The following is a 21,636-nucleotide window of genomic DNA, read 5'->3' as shown; positions in this document are numbered from 1 at the left end:
TTTTTCAAGTTTGGTGCCTCTAGACTCACAATTTAAAATCACATGATGGTGAAATTTGATTTTCAGTTGCACGTCTGAAAATGGCACTTTAGGAAAGATTGTGTTTTTACTCACTTTAGCCTGTATTTACCTGCTGCTTGTCTCTGACTACATGTCTAGGGTGGGTTGAAGTTGGGATTTGTGTATTACCTCTAGACAGCCACACACACATGGAGATTAGGTGTGACTGATGGGCCATCTACATCCTGATTGGCCATTCCGGGCAGGATGGGAGGGAGGAGCTGACACACCTGAATAGGCTGTGTCCTGGCCTCACACAAAGGGCTACATATCAACTGTAGTGAGTCTGGAGCCATAACAGGAAGGGAGGACCTCTGTGTACTTTAAAGCTTTCTTTGAAGCCTCCCCCACTTCAAAGGCACAACTTGAAATAACTACTGGACCTCTGACACCAAGTCTTCAGTACACTTCTGGACCTGTGACCACTCTGCCAGGAAGAATAACTGCTGTGCTACTGCAAGGACTGCCAATCTGCTAGACTGCTGCTTGCTGTGCTCTTGCCTTCCTGAGCTGCCCTGCCACCTCTTGTTCTCCTGGCTGGGTGAGAAGAACTTGACCTGCATCACTTGAACCTAGAGTGACTACAAGGGCTTGCTGGCTTGCTTCCTGTGCTAAGTCTTAGAGATATCAAATACTTCAACTACCTGCACCTTCAAATGAACTCTACAAGCTGTGAGGCTGTACTCGTTAGTGGTGCCACCCCAGCCCTGGACCCTTAGAATTGAAGCATACAGTGCTACTACAACCAGAACACTCTCATCATCATTGGAACTGGCACATCTTTGCAAGGATTCAAACCAGCGCATCCTCATTGAATCGTGGAACAGAACCGGTGCATTGCAATCGGAACCAGCCCATCGCATTCGGAATTGACGCATTGAATGCTGTGGAAACAGTAGCAACACATCGCCTTTGGAACCTGTACCTCGCAATTGCAACCAACGCATCGCCACCAATGCGTGCAGAATCTCGACCTATCTTACCCATTGCATGGCTCGACACCGACGCATCACTTTGGCTGCACCTTGCATCTTCTTTGATGTCGACACAGGCCTAGATTGAGGTACTGTTGAGCAGCTGGCCTAAGTGGGTCCTTGTATCCAGTCTGCACTCCATCGCGGTGAGCTTGAACATTCGACTTTGGCCCGGTCTGGCATGACCAGATATCTCATTTAACCACCTTTTGTTCTAAGTGCTACTTTACATGCATTCTTTAAAAATTCACACATCTCAACGTCTACTTGTTGGATTTTGTTGTTTGGTCCTGTTTTGGTTATCTATTTAAGCTTTATTTTTTCAACCTGTTGTGGAGTCTTTTTGTGGTGTTTTCACTGTGTTACTGTTTGAAGTGTTGCACAAATACTTTACACATTGACTCTTAACCTAAACCTGACTGCTACCAGAGAGAGAACACAGCATAATTTAGGGTGTGTTGTGACTCACTCTGACTAGGATTGTGGTTCCTGCTTGGAAAGGGAGCATACCTCTGCCAAACAGAAACTCAATTTTTAACAGTGGCATTTCCTGCACATTCACCTAAAAAGCAACTTTACCTTTTTTTTATTTTTTTTTCATCTTTACCATTAAAGAGGATTTTTAGTTACAATAAAAAATGAGTGAATCTGATCCCAAACTGCTTCGGAGCAGATAGAGAAATCTGCTTCCAAAGCTATCACCTATTAAGTGTAATAAGGCAACCAAGTGTAATGTCTGGGAGATCTTGCCTTGCTACAGTAAAAAATGACTTTGAGAGTTTTTCACTGCCATGACGTGGAAAACTAAAGTGTGCATGCCCTACTTTTTAAATACTATACAGCCTGCCCTGTTAGCTACTAGGGCCTACCTCATGGGTGGCGTATGAGTGTTATAAAGGAAGGTTCAGTCATGGCATAACATTTATCATGTCAGGATGAAATAGCATCTATATAACTGCACCACAGGCTGTAGTGGCAGGCATGAGACATGTTCTACAGTACTACTTCAGTGGGTGGTACAATGAGTGCTGCAACCTACATGCAGCATTTCATTTAAAGGTCTTGGGTGTATATATAGTATGAATGAATGAATGAATGAAATACAATTTATAAACGCGCAACTAAGCCCGGAGGCATCAAGGCGCCTAACAAAGAAAATCATAAAAAATGCAAATCCAGAGCTAGGGATAGGCTTTGGCAAATAGCCACGTCTTGAGGGCCTTCCTAAAAACTTGTTTTGATGGAAGGGATTTGATCACAACCGGCAGAGTGTTCCACAACTTCGGAGCCAGGGTTGAAAAAGCTCTGCCACCCCACCTAGCTCTACGAACACGGGGGACTGACAGCAAAAATGTATTAGCGGAACGCAAATGTCTGGAGGGGGTGTAAGGGACCAAAAGATCCCTTAGGCCTCCAGGACTAATTGAGGACAGAGCCCCATAGATCAGACAAAGGGACTTAAATGAAATTCTAGCCAGTGCAGAGTCTTTCTAGCTGCCGACGCAGAAGCCCGCTTGGGCAAATCCAAAACAAATTTGGCGGCGGCATTTTGCACCATTTGAAGTCGCATTAACAGACCCTTTTTAATGCCTAAATATAAGGCATTGCAATAATCAAGTCTTGAGCCTATCAATGCAATTACAATTTGTTTTCTGGCTTGGGGGGGACAAATAATGTTTGATCTTCCGCAGTATATTCAATAAGCCCCAACAAGTTGAGATAGTCCTCGTTACTTGTTGGTCCATCCCCAGCCTTGGGTCAATCATGACTCCTAAGTTCCTGGCCAGGGTGGTGGGAGTCGGACACACGCCCAACGAGGACGGCCACCATTCCGCCGACCAGATATCCTCCTTTCCACCGAAGATCAGAATTTCTGTCTTATCGCCGTTGAGCTTCAATGAATTGCAAACCATCCATTGAGCAACTGCCTCCATACAGAGTCTAAAATTGGAGGCAGCGGAAATGACAGGTTGGGCGAAAGACATCAGTATCTGCGTATCGTCGGCATAGGAGACTACCTCCATCCCAAACGATCTAATAAGCCTGGCAAGTGGGGTCACATAGATGTTAAAAAGGGTCGGTCTTAATGCCGAACCCTGGGGGACCCCACAATGCACAGGGAGGGATGGAGATAGAAACTCCCCCAGTTTAACCCTCTGTTCCCTCTGGCCAAGAAAGGAAGTCAGCAAACTAAGTGCGGACCCTTCCACCCCTATCTCCCTCAGCCTAGATGTTAACACTGAGGGAGACAGGGTATCAAACGCAGCCGTAAGGTCTAACAGGATAAGGAGAGTGATCTGGCCCTTATCAACCCTAGTGCGAATACTATCAAGCACGATGGTGAGGGCCGACTCCGTACTATGCTCTCTCCGAAAGCCGTGCTGCGAGTGATCTAATAGGCCAGAGGTTTCCAGAAAGACTGCAAGGTGCTGGTTAAGATGAGTTTCCAGCATCTTTGCCGGGGCTGGGAGCAGCGAGATAGGGCGGAAGTTTTTAAGAACCCCCGGGTCTAAAGTGGGTTTTTTTAGCAGAGGTTTAACCACCGCTCTTTTCCATTGTAGGGGGAAGGTCCCCTCCTCCATAGCCTTGTTCATAATATCCAGTAGCGGAGGCAGGAGAGTCTCCTTACATTGTTTGAGGAGTTTCAAGGGACAAGGGTCTACGGGAGACCCTGACCTGGTATTATTCAAGAGGACTTCAAGTTCCTTGAGGGAAAGAGGTGGAAAGCTGGACAGATGCCCTACGAAAACCTCCTCAGGTGAAGATGGCAGTAAGACAGATCGACAAATAGAGGTAGGAAGTACTGACCTCTGAAGCTCTAATGCCGAGTATATATCCACAATTTTGGATTGAAAAAATTGGGCAACATCATTGCAGAGCTGCTGTGAACTAACAACAGGATCAGGCATCTTCAGTGATGTGAGCGTGTCTACTATCTTAAACCGCTCTTTCGGTGAAGAGAGTGAGGAGGTAAGAGAGGTAAAATAATCTTAATTTAAATAGTATAATTTACTAGGATGTATAGTTAAATTAATTGTGCCAATTGGGTGTAAACCAATCTTACTATGTTTGAAAGGGACAGAACAAGCACTTTACCACTGCAAAGCGGGAATAAACTGAACAGAATCTTAATGCCAACAAAACAAGTTCAGCAAAGAAATAAGGTAGTGAAAGTGAAAATCTGGAGGAATACCATGTAAAATGTGTTCATTTCTAACAATGCCCATTTTTGCAACATTATATTGGCAAACAACATGCCACCTGAATCCACGAATGGCAGTCAATGATAGTTTCTGGGATCAAACAATAATTTTCATTTGTACATATGTTGTTAAAGTGAGCCATTCCAGGATGATGCAATTATCCTAGTTATAAATAATTTTGTAGACAATAAGCTCAATGTTTAACTCCATTCATGGAGATATGCTTTTAGGACAGATAAAACAATACCATTAGGACCATGAGCTTATGAAGGACAGGAGCTTTAAATTAATGCGAAAACATTGTCTATGGAAATTTTAATAAAGATGGGCTCATATCTTAACAATTTAAATGATGGACTGTGACAAGCAGCATATAAATCTGCAATGAGAAAGTACCACCCTTTATAAGAAATATGGTAAGTTCATGACATTTTTAAATTGTTAGTTACAAATCCAACCAGAGGGAGTCTGTGAGAATCCTGGAATGTTTTGGAATCAATTAGATCGCACCAGATTTGATCTATTTTGTTTCAAATTAAAATAAGGTTTTTACATTATTCTTCCAACTGCTTTATTTATAGATCTTGTAAATTAGTGGCTTGTAGTTTTAAACATTTTAGAAGTAATCTTGTAGCCAAACATTTCTTTGTAAGAAGCATGAAATGATATTTATTGTGAAGTTTATTTCTACTAAGGTGAGATATCAGATAACTTAATACTGACATAAAGTGCTCCAAAAGATGTAGATTTATCATGCAAGTTACTACAATATATTATAATGTGGTCTTATGCAACTTTTTGAGACCATAGATGAACAAATTGTTTTAACAAGTAAGTATTCTAACATATTCTTTTATCTTTAATTACTATAATCGTGTCACGTATGGAACAACATATATTCTGAAGTAATTTGTGTTCCCTAGTTTTTTTGTATTTTGAGGGCAATATTTGATTGCAGCTTGCGGTATTAGTTCAAAATCTTCACATAAACAAAAATCAGTAATGTTTACGTTAATAGTGAACTACTATACTTGAACCAAAGGAAAATGTGTACATTGCACTGAATGGTCAGATTTCAATTTAAGGATCACAACCAATTCATATAAAAACACACAAATGCATTTATTAAAAGGCCATTTACTTTGATGACAAACAGGTGGAATCTTACATCAATAATCTGGTGAATCGCAATAAACCAAATATAGCTGGTTCATAAAGCATGCATTCAACAAAGTTGCCAGTAATCAACTCAAATGTTTTAGGATACCTCACTACTAGAGTATCAATCTAATTCAAAATTGAATTCAGCATCACGTTACACTTAAAAATAAATGGTGGCATGTACAGATTGGGATCTGTTCACAAACTGCATTTGTAGTATGTTTAGTATGACTACAGTAGTACTACTCACGTTATACAAAATGCCGTTCCTTAACCTATGTGCGGAGGTCTCCGCCTCTCTTATCTTTTCTGTGCAGAGATTAAATCCCCAACTACAGAGATGTATGCACATATACACTTAGGTTTTAGAAATAAATGTGGGAGGGACAAGGGAAGTAGCTGGAAAATCTACTAAATACGAGGACTTAGGAAAGGTGTAGGTATGGGTTTAGAGACATGTAAGAAGGGTTTTAGGGAGGGACATGCTGTTTTATGAAAACTGGAAGTAATATTTTATGTTAAATGTTTTTTAATTTAAAAATAAATGCAATTTTATTTTTTCAAACATAACTGAAAATACAGAAGATTTAGTAATTTTAAATACATAATGAATAAATGTAAACATTTTAATTTAGGTGTGTTTTTTGTTTTATAACTTTTTAGAAATATTTTTAAGTCATATATTTACATCAATCAAACATGTAATTCAGAAATAAGTTAATAGTGCTGTGACATTTGTTATTTTGTTCTACATTTAAAATAAATATATAAAATTGATTTATATTAATATGCTACATTTTGTTCTGTTTTTTGGTTAATAAACACATTTTCTTGCTCTTTATCATATGGAGAGCTCTTCCCTGGTGGCCGAGACCTCACCTACATGTAAAAACGTTCCAATAGTAGCTTTGTATTCAGTAATTAGGCTCAACTCTCCTCAGTTCAGGGGGCGGAAACATGTAAATCCACACTTTCTATAGCAGTAATTCTTATCCTGTTGTCTGGGGACTCCTTTGGGTCTGTGAAGTCTGCTCAGGGGGATCTGCGACTGCTTAAAAAAATTATGAATATTAGCAGATTAATACAGTGTATATAATTAAAGAAGCATAATGTACAATTGAAAATGTTAAACTGTGCTGTAAATGTGAAGGATGTTTAAAAATGGAGGCTAAAATTAGGTTAGTAGCCTCAGATTGATTTGTGGGAGCTGTGAAGGTGCATCAAACAGAATAAAGCATGGACGATGAGTATCCTCAACTTAATTAAGAAAATCTCCAATCTTCCTACTAAAATTGGAATTTTGTTTTTTTAATGAATTTATTTGTGACTTGAATGAAATATTTAATAATATGTATGTCTGTTTGAGTAAAGCTTGTGTCTGCATTGTGTGCAAATTATTTATGGTTTAGTTCAGATACACCTGTAGACAGCTAGAGAAGAGACGGAGGAACAACAAAACTCTGGTAGCCCACGCCGCCGTCAAAGCTGATGTCACCGCACACCACCTCCTTCTCAAAACATCAAAAAAATGGCCCTCCACGACAGCATCAACACCAATGCACACAAAAGCAAAGAACTCTTTACCATCTTCAAGGAGTTTGCAAAACCCAACAGTTAGACCACAGAGGTCCCACCCTCCCAAGACCTCTGCAACAAACTTGGCACCTTTTTCCACCACAAGATCAAGTAGATCTCCGCCAGCTTTGAGACCCAAGAAGCTCCCACCATACCCGCAAGCACTGCACCCAATGACGACACCCTGCTCAACTGGACCCTGCTCACCCCGGATGACACCCTCAAAACCAAAAATATCATCCACTCAGAGGCTCCCTCGGTCCCCTGCCAGCACTACTTTTTCCACATAGCTGCCACCTCCATCATCCCGAAACTACCCGCACCATCAACTACTCCATTGAGACTGCCACCTTCTCTGACAACTGGAAAAATGCCGAGATCAACCCTCTGCTGAAGAAGCCCTCTGCCGACAGACTGTAAGAACTTCAGACCCATCTGCCTGCTCCCCTTCTCAGCCAAGGTCATCGAGAAGGCCATCAACACCCAACACTCCAAGTTCATTGAAGCCATCCACGTCCAGGACATCTCCAAATTTGGATTCCAAAGCAACCATAGCACTGAGATCGCCCTCCTCGCCGCCACCGACGACATCTGTTTCCTCCTCGAATGGGGCGAAGCAGCAGCCCTCATCCTCCTGGACCTCTCGGCTGCCTTTGACACCGTCTCCCACCCGCCCTAAGCACGAGATTCCATGACGACAGCATCCGCCACAAATCCCTGGACTACCCTCTGCTCCTTACTTACCGGTCGACCATAGCAAGTCAGACTACCACCATTCCTCTTAGAACCCACAGAGATCAGCTGCGTAGTGCCCCAGGGCTCCTCTCTCAGCCCTACCCTCTTCAACGTCTCCATGGCCCCACTCAAAGCCCTTGTCAGGAACCACAGATGACAACCAGCCAAATCTCTCCCTCACCAATGAACCCACAGCCACCAGAAACAACTTCCGCGAAGGTATGAAGGCCGTCGCCACCAACATTTCGTTGACTGCTTTCGTTCGTGTTCACGAACGAAAGCAGTCAACGAAATTTTGAAGATAACCCTTGACGAAGGGCCAGACCAGGCCCGAAATGCATTGGGTAATGAAAAGCACTTGATAAGGAGGACCTATGTATCATTCCATGCTGCAGATTAAGGCCTGTATCGGCATGTCTACAAGCACTAAGGATTTAATGTAAAACATAGTGTTTAACATTTGACTGGATGAAAAGGAGCTACGATTCATAAAAAGTGGATTAAATGCAAATAAAACTTTTTGATAAGATTGGATTAATTTGTGGCATTTTTGACATGCCCATTTGAACGCTGTGCGTCCGAAGTGGGGTGGAGTTTCGCCCCACATCTCTCTATTTGATTCCCACGTGGCCGGGCAGTCCATGATTTCGGGCTTGCACGCACATAACTAATTAAACAAATTAACTACGAAGAAAACCTGTGAATAAGAGGTGTGCACTCTGTCATTCTCTTTGGCACTTTACATTAAACACATTACTTAGAGACAATCAATTATACTTGTGTAAATCACTGTATAGAAAATGTTACATAAGACTAAAGACTGCAAGGTGTAGGAGTCACATGACAACCATACTAGTAGGCTGTATAGTTTAATAGTGATTGGTCTGAAAAAACAAAAACTGAGAATTTAAAACATACTACCATGGTTGGGGGTTCTCTTTAATAACCAGAGTTGATTTCTATCCAAATGAACCCTTTTTCTGCAACATTAGGATAATCAGAGACTGGGGGGTGGGGGGAACATAACGCTCTAATTTATACCTTGCAGTTTGCATGCAGCTCTTAGATGACAGTTAATAGCTCACTGTTCAATGTTAGGATTTTAACTTATAAACTGCAAGTTCAGTTCAAAAGCTTTATTTCAACAGTTTGTCATAAAAGCACAACAATACAACACATAACGCACAATAAATAAGACATAATACAATACAGTTACAAGATAAAATAATTATTAAATTCCATATACTGTCGGATATCTAAAAATTATTAAAAAAAGATATTACTGTAACAGCTGTTTCCTTGCAGTTCTTATCCTCCAAGCCCAACCCAAAAATTTAGCTATACAACAGGCAAAGAAGGGACGAGCGTCTGAGCGCAATATGCGTAGAGCTTCCAAGTATGATCTTGTACCTAGGCTCCTACATAAAGGCTTCAACCATCTCGACCTAGGCACAGAATAAGCATGGCACTCAAACAACAAATGAGCTATGGACTCGACCCTTAAATTACAAAAGGGACAGTAAGGGACAGTTTGGTATGGAGGTTTCCAAGTAGACGTAAAAAATCCTAGGGGAAGAACACCCACCCTGAATTTGAAGTATAATGCTCTATCACCTGGGTTGAAGATTGCATCCAAATAAGGTTCTCTGAAAGGGATCTCCTTAACTAACAGAAACTGGGCGACAGATTTGCAATGATTAGGGTTACACAACCTCTCATTATCCACCCAGAGCCAATAGATCTTCTTGAGCATTTGTTTTGAGGGTGCTGTTCTATTGACCCAAGCATCTCCTAAACCCAGGTCATAGAGAAGTCGCTTAACCTCCCTGAGCCAGATTACCTTATACCAGCCGGATGAGGATAAGATTTCGCTGAGGGCATCTGCATAACTACTCAATTCAGGGACATTCCATAACCTGGCCCATAATAAAAGGGGACGTAGCCTAGCTTGCTCACTGATTGAGCGTGTGCCTGCATCTAGCAGGAGGGGAATTGAAGGGGTACTGTGGGGTAACTTCATAAGATCTTTATGAAAATTATTTTCGAGGTGTGTCAAAATGTCAACTCTTTGTATACCCCATAGTTCCGCACCATACAGTGCTGCACTCACCACCCTTGCCCTATAAATATCAAGTAGTGCCCCAATAGGTTTTAAAACTGAGGCACGTTGTTCCTTGAGCAGGGCCCCTGTGACCCTCTTATGGGTCAAAAACACCTTTTGGTGGTGCGCCTTCCAGGTCATATTGGCACACAGACGGATACCTAGGTAGTCAAATTCGTTGACTCTATCAAGGGGAACAGAGTCCAAGGAAGGAGGAACAGCCGCTTTCCTGGGAGGGTTAAGAACAAGGAATTTGGTCTTGCTTATGTTTATGGACAGGCCCTTGGTATCACAAAAGGCCTTAAAACTAGAAAGCAACTTTTGGATACCTGCTGGTGACTTTGAAATTAGGAGGGTATCATCCGCGAAAAGGAGCGTAGGTACTTTTCTGCCAGCCAAGGGTGGTGCGTCTGACGGCTGTTGAAGCAGATGCTCCACCACTCCGTTAACATAGAGAGAAAACAGAGTGGGGGCAAGCACACATCCCTGGCGGACGCCCCTATCTACGGAGATACGAGATGTTTTCTCCCCCTGGGTACCCCACCTAATCTGGGCAAAGTTGCTTTCGTGGAACTTTATAAGCAAGGCCAACAAATAGGGAGGTAAACCCAACCTACCTAAGACATTCCACAAATGGACTCGTGGGACCAGGTCGAAGGCAGTTCGCAAGTCTATAAAGACTAAATACAAGCTGCCCCCACCCAGCACAACCACTTTCCAGTATATCATTAAAAGGCGAAATGTCTGCTCGATGGTACCCATCCCTGATCTAAAACCTACCTGGAAGTCTGACAGAACCTGGTTTTCTTCGACCCACTGCAGGATCCTACCTAGTACCACTTTGCCCGCAACCTTTTGTGTTGAATCAAGCAGGCTAATAGGGCGATAATTAGCTGGGTCGTCCCGACAGCCTTTATTGAAAATAGGGACGACCTCAGCACCCCTCCATGAGTCAGGGAGAGAACCTCCCAACACAACCTCATTCAAAAGTGAGGCAATTAACCTACTCCAGGATAATGGATATTTCTTCAGCAAGTCACCCGGGATTCCGTCCGGTCCAGCAGCCTTGTTAGATACAATACAACTAATTGCCCTTGCAACTTCCTCAGTGCTGAAGGGGCAGGCATTAATGGAAATTTCGGCTGTTAAGCTGGCGAGGAGGCCCATGTTAAGATGGGGTACCCCACTTTGGACAGAGTACAGTTTAGAGAAGTGGGCAAACCAAAGATCACCAGGAATATTACAAGTAAACTGGGAATCAAGAGGTTTGTCCCTAGCTCTCAACAGCTCCCAGAACCCCTTGGAGTCTTTCCTGGTGCTTGCCTCCACTAGATCCCACCAAAAACTATAATCATGGGCCTCCTTTGCCTCTGCCACAACTTTTTTATAGAGTTTCCTCGCCCATCTAATGTTGCCTGTATCCTTACTTTTCACTGCGGAAATGAGTTCCCCCTTTGCAACCCGACATTTAGAGGAGTACCACTTGTTTCTTGCCCTAGGAGCACCTTTCGCAGAAACATTCACGCTGGATTGGGGTATAATAAACAAATCACTTAACAACGCAATGGTTTCTGTGAATATTGGTAAAACAGATTGGCTGGTGGTACCCAGGGCTTCAAGGCGCGGCCCCAATGCTGCCATAGTGGTCCCTGCCTGTGCCATCCTGTCCTCATCCGCTGCTACTTTAGCCCACTTTAGGTGCCTGCCACAGCGCGAAGGAGCAAGCTCATGGGAGGTTTTCCACTTATAGGGGATCTTAACTGGGTTCCCAGCCTGCCAGGGGGAAAACAATGTTAAGGAGAGAGGATTGTGGTCGCTATCGCAAGACGCAATAACCTCCATATCATAATGGAGTGACCACAGATTATAATTCAACACAACATAATCTATTCTAGAAGTGTGTCCCATCATGTTATAGGTGTGTGCACCCAAAGGATCCGATTTAGATCGACCATTGGTTGGTCTTAGGTCATATTCCATACAGAGTGCATTGATGTCTACCGCACTCTGGGACCATTTAGGGATCGGGTCTAGGGTCAGGGTGGGAATACCTCTCCTTATATCCTCATCCCAAGTATCCAAAATATCCTCCCTGGCCAATGGCTCAAAACAGCAATTAAAGTCGCCTGCGAGAAGAATATAAGAATCAATACAGCAGGCGGCTAAATCGTTGCTTAATCCTGTGGAGGATAGAGTAGAAGACCCGCCCCTGGCCCCCCTTAAATAGAGGTTAAAGACTTCCAGCTTCCTGCCCCCTGGGCATAGGATGGTTATCCTCTGAAGATCAGGAGAATGCGTAGGCTTTTGGGTTACACTTAAACCTAAAGCAATATTAACCCATATAAGAAGGCCACCCGACGGGCGACCTTTACATCCATATTGATGGGAAGCTGGAACAAAGTAGGTCGTAAAGCCCACTCGGTGCTTAGGTTCAAGGCACCACGTTTCCTGCAAAAGACAGATGTTATAAGGGTCCAAAAAGGCATTCCATTCAGGGATTTCAAAATTACGGGCAAGCCCTGCTACATTCCAACTTATAATCTTTAACAAAGGGACGTCTGGGATAATCTGCCTTGGAGGGTTATCTACTGTGGCCAAAATGGACGCAGGTCCTACCCCCTCCGCAGTAGATCTATTTAGCCTAGGCAGTTGCTCAAACTGATGGTAATAGGGAGCCATTGCTACATCAGTCAACCTCCTGATTGATGAAACATTTTGGATTGGCGAAACATTCTGAATTGGAGGCAAGGGGATCGTACAAGATGGATTCAGTTGATCCGTTACTACTTGGGAGTCAGAAATGCATGGCGTATACAAACTCACCTCTATAGGTAAAACAGAAAACGTTCCCTCTAGACTTGGGGGGCTAACAACCGAAGGATCAGTCACTACAAGAAAAGAGTCATTGTGCCCCAAAACCTGTGGTAAAGGGACTTGGGGAACAGGTTGGCATACGAGTCAATCTACCTCCTCAACTGCAAGTAACAAAAGGATCTCTCTGACAAAAGCAGTAACCCACAAACCTATTTACATTGCGTGCACGTTGTGATCTGAATGTTGCATGTCCTTTGCAGCAGGTACATTAAGATTCTAAGCTACCTTTCCACGAGTCAAAATTTCCACTAGACTAAACTCTGACCTCTCTCTAGAAGAACATTAATCACCGGAGTTATCATGGCATTTCTATTGTTGCTGAAAATGTCTGGAGGCCAGGAAGGAGGCAGCAAGTGCATTTAAAACCATAATATACTTGCAAACATGATGGCCCCACCCGAAGTCAGTGCCCGGAGCGATCGCACCGCCCTAGAGATGCCGTGCTCAAAGGTCCTGTGACCTCAGTGACAGGTTCACTGTTGCTCTAGGATGTGCTACTTCGTGGGCCTGCCGACATGACTGAAGGTGAACTTCAGTATGGATTGTGGTGGACAGGCCTTCGAGGGTAACCCACCCTTGCCACTGTTAGGGTCCACCTGCTGGGGCTAAGACACCTGGGAGTCTTGCGGGCCTTCTAAGGTCTAGCATGGGAATGAGCTCTCTCAGGAGTGATCTAGTGGACTGGTCATGAAAGCTGAACCTGGTTCCCCAGTTCCAAATTCGGCAGGTCTGACCATAGTGACACATCCTCCACCCCCTCCCCACCGAACACCATACTGCCCCACTGAGAGAAACTCACACTGCCTTCAACTACAACCCAATTGTGCCCCGGTATAAACACCTGGAAGCCACTCAATTCAAATTACGCACTAGACAAGAGCAATATGCTTCCTAAAAAGAAAGTAACAATATCCTGGAAAAAGCAAACACTCAATGGAATGTATAATTAAGTAAAGCATGTGCAATGTAAGCAGGAACAACATGTTTACCTTAATGCTTTTATATACTCATTCTTCATAAATTAATTAGTGATTTTGTCTGAAAAGTTAAGGACGTGACTACATGGCCAGGAAGGGACCTGTTTTAATGCCCATTGCTTCTATCCTTACAGAGCGTGAGCAGTACGGTTTAAAAAGACCACATCCATGAACACATTAACCAGGAACTGTAGCACCCCCAGGAATGGTGCACTTCCTCACCTGGGGAAAACAATGTTGTTCAAAGAAAGACGAGAATACGAAAGTAGCACTTCACTGGCAAACTGGAAAGTGGCGCTAATGTATTTAGGTGTGAAGAAGAAAACCAATCTGGCCACTTTGCGACAGCTTCGACTTGCTTTATTTATTTATTTTTCAGATTTTTAACATTTTATTTCTCTCCATCCAGAGGCTGCACTTTGGAATAGAAAAATGTCAGAAAAAGATTACCTTTCCAGCAAAAGTGTTTTTCTTTTTTGGATCCATTTCACAGGGTGAGAACCGAGGCTTGTGGTTTTCAGTAAGTGAGGAGGAGCGAGACAGAAAGAGAGGGAACAAGAAGCAGCTGACAGTGGCAAAGCAGAAGTGGACACTGTCCTCGTCTTCTCTGGGCATGAAGGAAAAGCCAGAGTCCTTTTCATTCTCTGCTCACCCGCCCCCTGCACGCCGATCCTTATCTGTAGGCTATTTCAGCCGTCCTGAGACACATATTTTAAACAAAGAAGTAGGGGTACGGATTCGATTAAATTTAAGAAGTAGGGGCAAGCAGTGCCCTGCCGATTCCGCCCACTTCGATCCCTGGTTGGAGCAGGCAGATAGTGTGAAAGAACAAGCATGTGGCAAGCGTTGGAAGTGTCAATTGTAACGGAACAAGCAAGCTGAAGCTGACACTAATTACGAAGCCTGTGATTGTGCTGCCTCTGCCCCTAGGTCTAGCTCCACCCTCTCCCTGGCTCCGTCCCCTACTCACCCTGCAGCAGCTCGATCTGTCGGAGTAAAGATTCCTTCTCCACCATCTTCTAGGTCTTACCCCCAACTCAAACCACCGGGTCACCGGAGCGCGCCACGGCAGAGCAGTGCCATAGAGAACAGATTGCACCGAGCGTCAATAGACAGGACCGGTCAAGGAAATAGACAAGGGAGACCAGGACAGAGTTTGCTGTTGTTGTCATAGCCATAAAGTTAGGACAACGAAATTTGACGTTTCACGGGCACAGTAGAGGGAGAGGACTACGATGTTAGCATTAACCAAATAGAGGATTACACACCTTCTGTCTTGCTAAGAGCCTAGTACACCCAATTGCCTTACCTTCAATGATATAATAAGCATTTGCAATGCAAGAGGACTCGAATTTACGTGAGACCTAATGCATTGCAGATGGAGTTCGGGTGGACGGACTTGATTAAAGCATGAAAAACGGGAGTGGGAGGGGCAGGAGAGAATGCACGTACAGCGGGAGGGGGTGGCACGGGTATAAAGTAGTGCTCAGGAAACACCAGTAAAGGGGCCAATAGCCGTGGAAGGAGACACGGCTGTGATGAGGCGGGACTAGCAGCCTCTAAACCAATCAGAAGGCAGCATTTAGAAGCAACAAAGCCACAAGCCAATGAAAAAGTGGGCGGGGCTTCCCTCACTAATAGTGTATACTGCATGCCTCGCAAAGCGAGCGGCGCATGAGCCGCACCGCTAGGCGAGACCTAAAAAGGGGTACGATAATGGGGCCTTATGTGAACTGTGGACTAATTACGCTATTGAAAATATCAAAGATGTTTTATTTTTCTATCCGATGTATGACGCAAATAGATTGGACCTCTGTGTCTTACCTTGGGTTTCCACAATTTTCAACCAGCTGTTGGAATATTTTTGACCAATTCTTCCCCTTATATTGTTTTTGGCCTGAGCAGATTTTTGCATGTTGTATTCTAAATTAGAAAGAGGAAAGGTAAAATGTTTTAAATCTTTTTAGCATATGCTGTTGCCATTGAAGTGATGTTTTATTTAATTTATTTTTTGTTATGTGCATATTAGTTTAGATTGTGTTCCTCGTATTTTATGTGTGCTGTGTGCAGCTCGATGCATCATTACTGACTGCCTATTATACACATATGTTTCTGCACGCGAGTGGTGGCCTCTACAACACTAGATCTACAGGTTCTATCAGTAGATTTTTAAACTCAGTCAGATGACTAGTGGACCGATTTTAGGTTTTTATCACTGGACTGTGCTCTGAACCAATTTTATGTGGAGTTTCTCTTCTTCTGACCCCATGCTATGGTGCACTTTATTAATACTACAAAAACAAATGATGTGTTATTGTATGTTTTATTTATGAATAACTTTTTAAGGTTTATGACCAAAATAATGTATTTTTGGATGATGATCATTTTAGCTAATTCAGAAGGGTGTTTCTTATGTTAATCAACCACTCCATCTCCCAACATAGTTTATCCTGGTTCATCAGTGAAAGGAAAGTGGAGAGGTGAAGAGTATATTAGAGAAGGAGCTAAAAATTCTGGATGAAAAATGTATTTATTAATCATTTCTCTTTTATTTACCATACCCTGTTGTTTTTGTAATTCCTACTTTTCAGTTCATAGATCTGGATATTTAATGTGTTCTTCATATGTTACTTTCTCTGTCTCTATTTCTCTCACTTTCAAAAATGTTCTTGACATATTTCAGCCTTCCTTCTCCTTACTCTGTAGGGAATCCTTCTTTGTCACACTTCCTTTATGTCTTCCCATTTCTCACACTCATTCGAGGTTGATATATGTCTCATGTTGGTCTCCTCTTCAATCCACTCCACTGCCCTGCTATCCCATCCCATGCCCTTCCCTCCCCCTCTTCCTCTCCTCTCCTCGCCTCTTCTCCCCTCACATCACCCCTGTAGGTGGAGCCCTCAGATGTTACTCTTACAAACCGGGAGAAGAGGAGAAGATCGTGGATTGTGATCCTAATATGGATGTGTGTTTCCACATGAATTTAGGGGGACGTGAGTATTTATGTATTTTATTTATTTGAAAAGTTTATAAAGCACAAACAGCGACAGAAGTGCCTCTTGACACTGATTGATACAAGCTAAGACAGCTGATAATGCTGCAAAGACAAAAATTCCCCAAATACTCAAATGCAAGGATATTGTTTGAATAGCCCCATTTTTAAGTGTCCTAAATTTAGTATGGTTGGTTTGAGACCTAACCAGCAGAGGGAGTTGGTTCAAGTCTTTAGCTGTGTGATCAGAAAGAGCTCCTCAATACACTTGTGCTTAAAAAATAAACTTATTAAGTACACCTTGACATAGACTTCCTCAGTATCAGATTGTCAACATCAGTTCAAAACAATGTAAGAAGTGACATCCTGCTCCCTTTACAGGATTGGCCACATGTCCCACCCACAGCTACAACACATATTATAATTTGTTGCTAGGAGGGCAAGGACTTGAACCTCTTCCATTGCCCCAAGCAAGAATTACCAATGGCAGTAACATGGATATGAAAGGTAGGGCAAGGGGTAGGAGTTGCTACCATGAACTACCCCTAATTGACATCTGTGTATCTAACAATTACACTAAGGCTCTCATTCCAAGAGGTCTGGAGGAGTATGACTCGATTAGATACCACTATGGTCCATTCTGAGTACCCTGGTGGTTCGGAGCTTAATATTACTGAATCTGAAAATACTGGGCCTGTAAATTCCTGGATCCACTGGAATCAGAGCCTTATGTGATGCTATAGGGGCTGCAAAAACTCCTGCCCCCAGCCCTTGTCCTCCCATTTCATGGTGCATGCAACACACAACAAAATAAAAAAGAAGTCTATGAATACTAAATATTTTTTGAGAGGCAGAGGTCACTAGAAAATACAAATGTGGCCTTGGTTAATTTGCCTGCAAAGCCAGGAAGAGATGAATTGTGAAACACACAAACTCCTTCTCCTTCCTATGAAATGTAGTGCTCAAATTATTAACTGGTAATCTTCATTACTCCAATTCTTTCCTACTCCTCCCAGTACTTATATAACGTGCCTGTTCTCCAGTACTGCTAACTACTTCCTAAAGATGTTTTCTCTTTCTATCCTTGGAATAAGGATTTACCAATAAATCCCCTTTTTCCTCTCAGGATAGTCTGTTTGCCATCAAGCCCTCAGCAAAAAAGGCAGATGAAGTACACAAGGGCGGGATGAAGGTTTTGTAAGCAATAGGTCGAGTAAGGGAGAATCATAGTAATGAAGGTTACTCATAAGTAATTCGAGTATTACTCCTTCTTTTCCTTCTTTGTCCCATTCCTTACCTAATGAGGTTTGACCAAGCTTACCCCCTCCCTTCATCAGTCAAAAGAACAAACAAAAGAATAAAAGCTGAATAAAGCTGGAAGAATCTTACATAGGAGCCTATTAGGATGTCCGCCCGCCACCCTAGCGGTGCTGGGACCGGCCGCCAGTGGTGCGGCCGTCCCGTGGCGGTGGCATCCCCCATCCACATCATTGTGGCAGGCGGTGCACACAGCACCTCCCGCCACAAAGTTTTGCTTGCACATTGTGCATTTGCAGGCACAACGTGGTAGGCACAGCGTGGTGCCGGCCATGTCATCCATGCAAGTGCAGGGGTGTACCTATACAGGGGGGTACCATAGGTACTCCCCATGTGCCCCCCACCACCCCAACATCCTGGGGGCCCGCAACGGGCCCTCAACTGTGGAATCCGCATGCCGTTGCTGCCACGGAAAGGCTGCTTCCCGCTCACATTGTAATATCGATGGCAGTGTCTAGCAGACACCTCCATCAGAGTCAACCCTTTTCCACCCGGTCGACTCGTCGATGGGGCGGAAAAGCGGTGGACGGTCTTCCCGTCTGCCGCGGTACCCCCAGCCATCATAATTTGGCTGGGGAAATGAGTGGCGGGAGGGGAATGATGTTGGGCAGATCGCCACTGCCATGCGGGAGGTGACGATCCGCCCAAGGGGTCTTAATAGACCCCTTAATATCCATTCCATACTTATAAACCATAAAGATCCACCCTCAAAACAGGTTTTGGAAAGAATGTCTTAAATGTCCTCCCGGGTAGTGTGTGTTTTCTACGATGGTAGAAAAGGAACACACAGTGTTGTTAAAATACCCCTCACACACCAAAAGGGCCCTTGGTGTCATGCTTCATCATAGGGGTCTTCCCACCCCTCTACGGGACTGGGCGTGCTACAACCTACGACTACGTGGGAGCACCTTTTGGTTTGTGAAAAAACAACTAAGTGTTTTGTAAGGGAGTGAGTGCAAGGGTCAGGAGTGGATGGGTAGGTGAGTTTAAAAAATACCTGGCTCGTCGGTTTTAATAAATCTTTAATATACCTGTGAGCTGGTATTAGTAAAAATAAGGGGGCAGAGGTAGATATGCCTCAATGAGCTGTGCCTCCTAGGTGTGTCAACATGTTTTGAAGCTCTCCAGGCTTCTTCATCAGGACTTGAATGATCCCTATCTACACTCACGTTTCAATGTGTACTGCAAAATTATGCTAATAGTCACAAGAGTTATAGTGCATATCGTTTCCCAATGCACTAGTTGGATACCTGATTAAGTATCATGTATTAGTTCATTTGAAATAAAGAAAGGAGGTACAAGTGTTTTAATGCGCGACACATAATATAGCCAGCCATGGTGAACGTAAATATACCTGTGATAAAGAAGTGAAATGAGTCACCATGTATGTCTTTATCATTAATCTCACTGCAGTTCAATGGTGGCGTGTCCCGCTAAAGTAATAGGAGGAAAACGAGACAGACAAAGACACACATACATTATACATAAAGCACACACACTATGTCAAAGGATCAGGTATCACGATCCCTACGGTTGGGTTGAAAAATGCATTATTTGAAAAAAGGGGGGGTGTTGGTAGGTTCTGAATTGGAGGAGCAGAGTGATTGAAAAGAGTAAACCTACTCGAATTGACAGGTAAAATTGCCCCATGAGCCTGTAACGGGGTGCCTGTCTCCGCAACCTAGAGAGAAACGAATATATGCAAAGTCATCAGTACCGGTAAAGGGTACTTCGGCGTACCATCGTACTGATTGCTCAGAGGTGATCCCCGGCTATGCCGTACTCACTGTTACTGGGTCATTGCCCCGTTGTGTCTGGCCTCCCGCGGCTCCGCTGGACAATGGAGCCTAGTGGGCGGAGGTTTAAATACGATCGTTAATTGGAGTTCCCGCTGTGGCGGGAATCGCGAATAGCAAACACCTATGCAAGTCAAAAGAGTTTAGAGGCTGGAGTGCTAACCCGCAGTATATTCCGATGCTGTTACAGGTTTGTCCGTTATCCGGATTTAGAGTACGCCTCAATATACATGAGGAGTGAAGGGGGCGCGTAGAGCACTGTGAGTACGGATCGGGTGTACACGTGATGACGTGTGCACCGGTAAGATGAGGCTGGGGCTCATTCAAGTCCTGATGAAGAAGCCTGGAGAGCTTCGAAACATGTTGACACACCTAGGAGGCACAGCTCATTAAGGCATATCTACCTCCGCCCCCTTATTTTTACTAATAGCAGCTCACAGGTATATTAAAGATTTATTAAAACCGACGAGCCAGGTATTTTTTAATCTCACCTATCCATCCACTCCTGACCCTTGCACTCACTCCCTTATAAAACACATAGTCGCTTTTTCACAAACCAAAAGGTGCTTCCACGTAGTCGTAGGTTGTAGCACGCCCCGTCCCGTAGAGGGGTGGGAAGACCCCTATGATGAAGCATGACACCAAGGGCCCTTTTGGTGTGTGAGGGGTATTTTAACAACACTGTTTGTTCCTTTTCTACCATCGTAGAAAACACACACTACCTGGGAGGACATTTAAGACATTCTTTCCAAAACGTGTTTTGAGGGTGGATCTTTATGGTTTATAAGTTACTGAAGGAGGACGTATCCATCTCCACTACTGTTGTTAAGTAGTAACTCTCTACTCCCTTTTTGTTTTTTTCATATCCATTCCATACTCCTGATGCATTTAAGTCATACATAAATTTGTGTTGAGTACAAATATTTATCTGATCTCTGGTACCATAACAAACATAAAAAAGGAAAGCAAAACATGTCAACAAGCTGACATCGATCCCAAAATAAGCTTTAACCCAAAGTGTAACTCAGAGTCGCGATTAAGATGCAATCTATTATGAAAAATATATGTTGAAGGTGAGGCCTACGTTGCAGCCTCACAAATCTCTCTAAAATAAACCTCTGCCCATTCAGCCCAGGAAGATATCATTCCTCTAGATGAGTGAGTCTTCATTTTCTCAGTGATCACCTTCCCACAACCCAGATAAGCTGTGGAGCAAACTGATCATATCAATTGTGCTTTAGTGGAAGAAGTTGTTTTTTCCCTTCTCTTAACAGGTTTGAAATTTACAAAGTGGGCATCAGAGAGCCCATATTCTATCTCTTAAGGTAGTTCTCATAGCACTTAAACATCCAGGAGATGCATCCAAGGTCCGTATTGGTATTATCTGGAGGTAAGTAATGGAGAAAAATCTCTTGATTCCTATGGAAGTTAAAATTCACTGTGAGAATTAAATGCTCAGTTTGGGTGCACCACCTGTTGTGGTAAGCTCTTAGCATTAAGATTTTATCCCACCCCAGCTGACACAGTTCCCCTTAACCATCTCCTCTCTCACAACCACAACATTTTGGCATGTAGAAGTCTAATGGTTCCCAGGGCTCGGACCTGGCAATTCTGGGGCTGACTATAGGCACCCCGTGCTCGCACCACCTGCGCATCAATATGGCTCACATCACTGACATCCGATCCCTCACCTTAAACATCCATGACATACACACCACTAGAAAATGCTATGCTGTCCGCTCCTACATCAAAAGCTAGCAGGCGCAGGGTATTTTACTCGAGAGACACAAGTCACGGCCGGGAAGTTGGACCATTTGAGCAGGCACTGAAGGGACTTTTTCCCACCACAACCTATTCAGCGTGTCCATGTG

At 43.6% G+C, this 21,636-nt stretch overlaps 1 long non-coding RNA gene across 1 annotated transcript in view; it reads left to right on the top strand.

The window, feature by feature from the left end:
• The window catches only part of LOC146844055 (uncharacterized), a 128,620-nt gene that overhangs the window by 42,457 nt on the left and 64,527 nt on the right, over positions 1-21,636 (top strand). Inside the window, exon 3 of the long non-coding RNA XR_014981119.1 lies at positions 16,552-16,653. This is a non-coding gene — a long non-coding RNA (uncharacterized LOC146844055). The remainder of the gene's footprint in view (positions 1-16,551; positions 16,654-21,636) is intronic.

The sequence above is a fragment of the Triturus cristatus genome, chromosome 4_1 (assembly GCF_964204655.1).
Source record: "Triturus cristatus chromosome 4_1, aTriCri1.1, whole genome shotgun sequence".
Classification (NCBI taxonomy): Eukaryota; Metazoa; Chordata; class Amphibia; order Caudata; family Salamandridae; genus Triturus; species Triturus cristatus.
The sequence above is the reverse complement of the archived record's forward strand: the minus strand, read 5'-3'. Positions and strand labels throughout refer to the sequence as shown.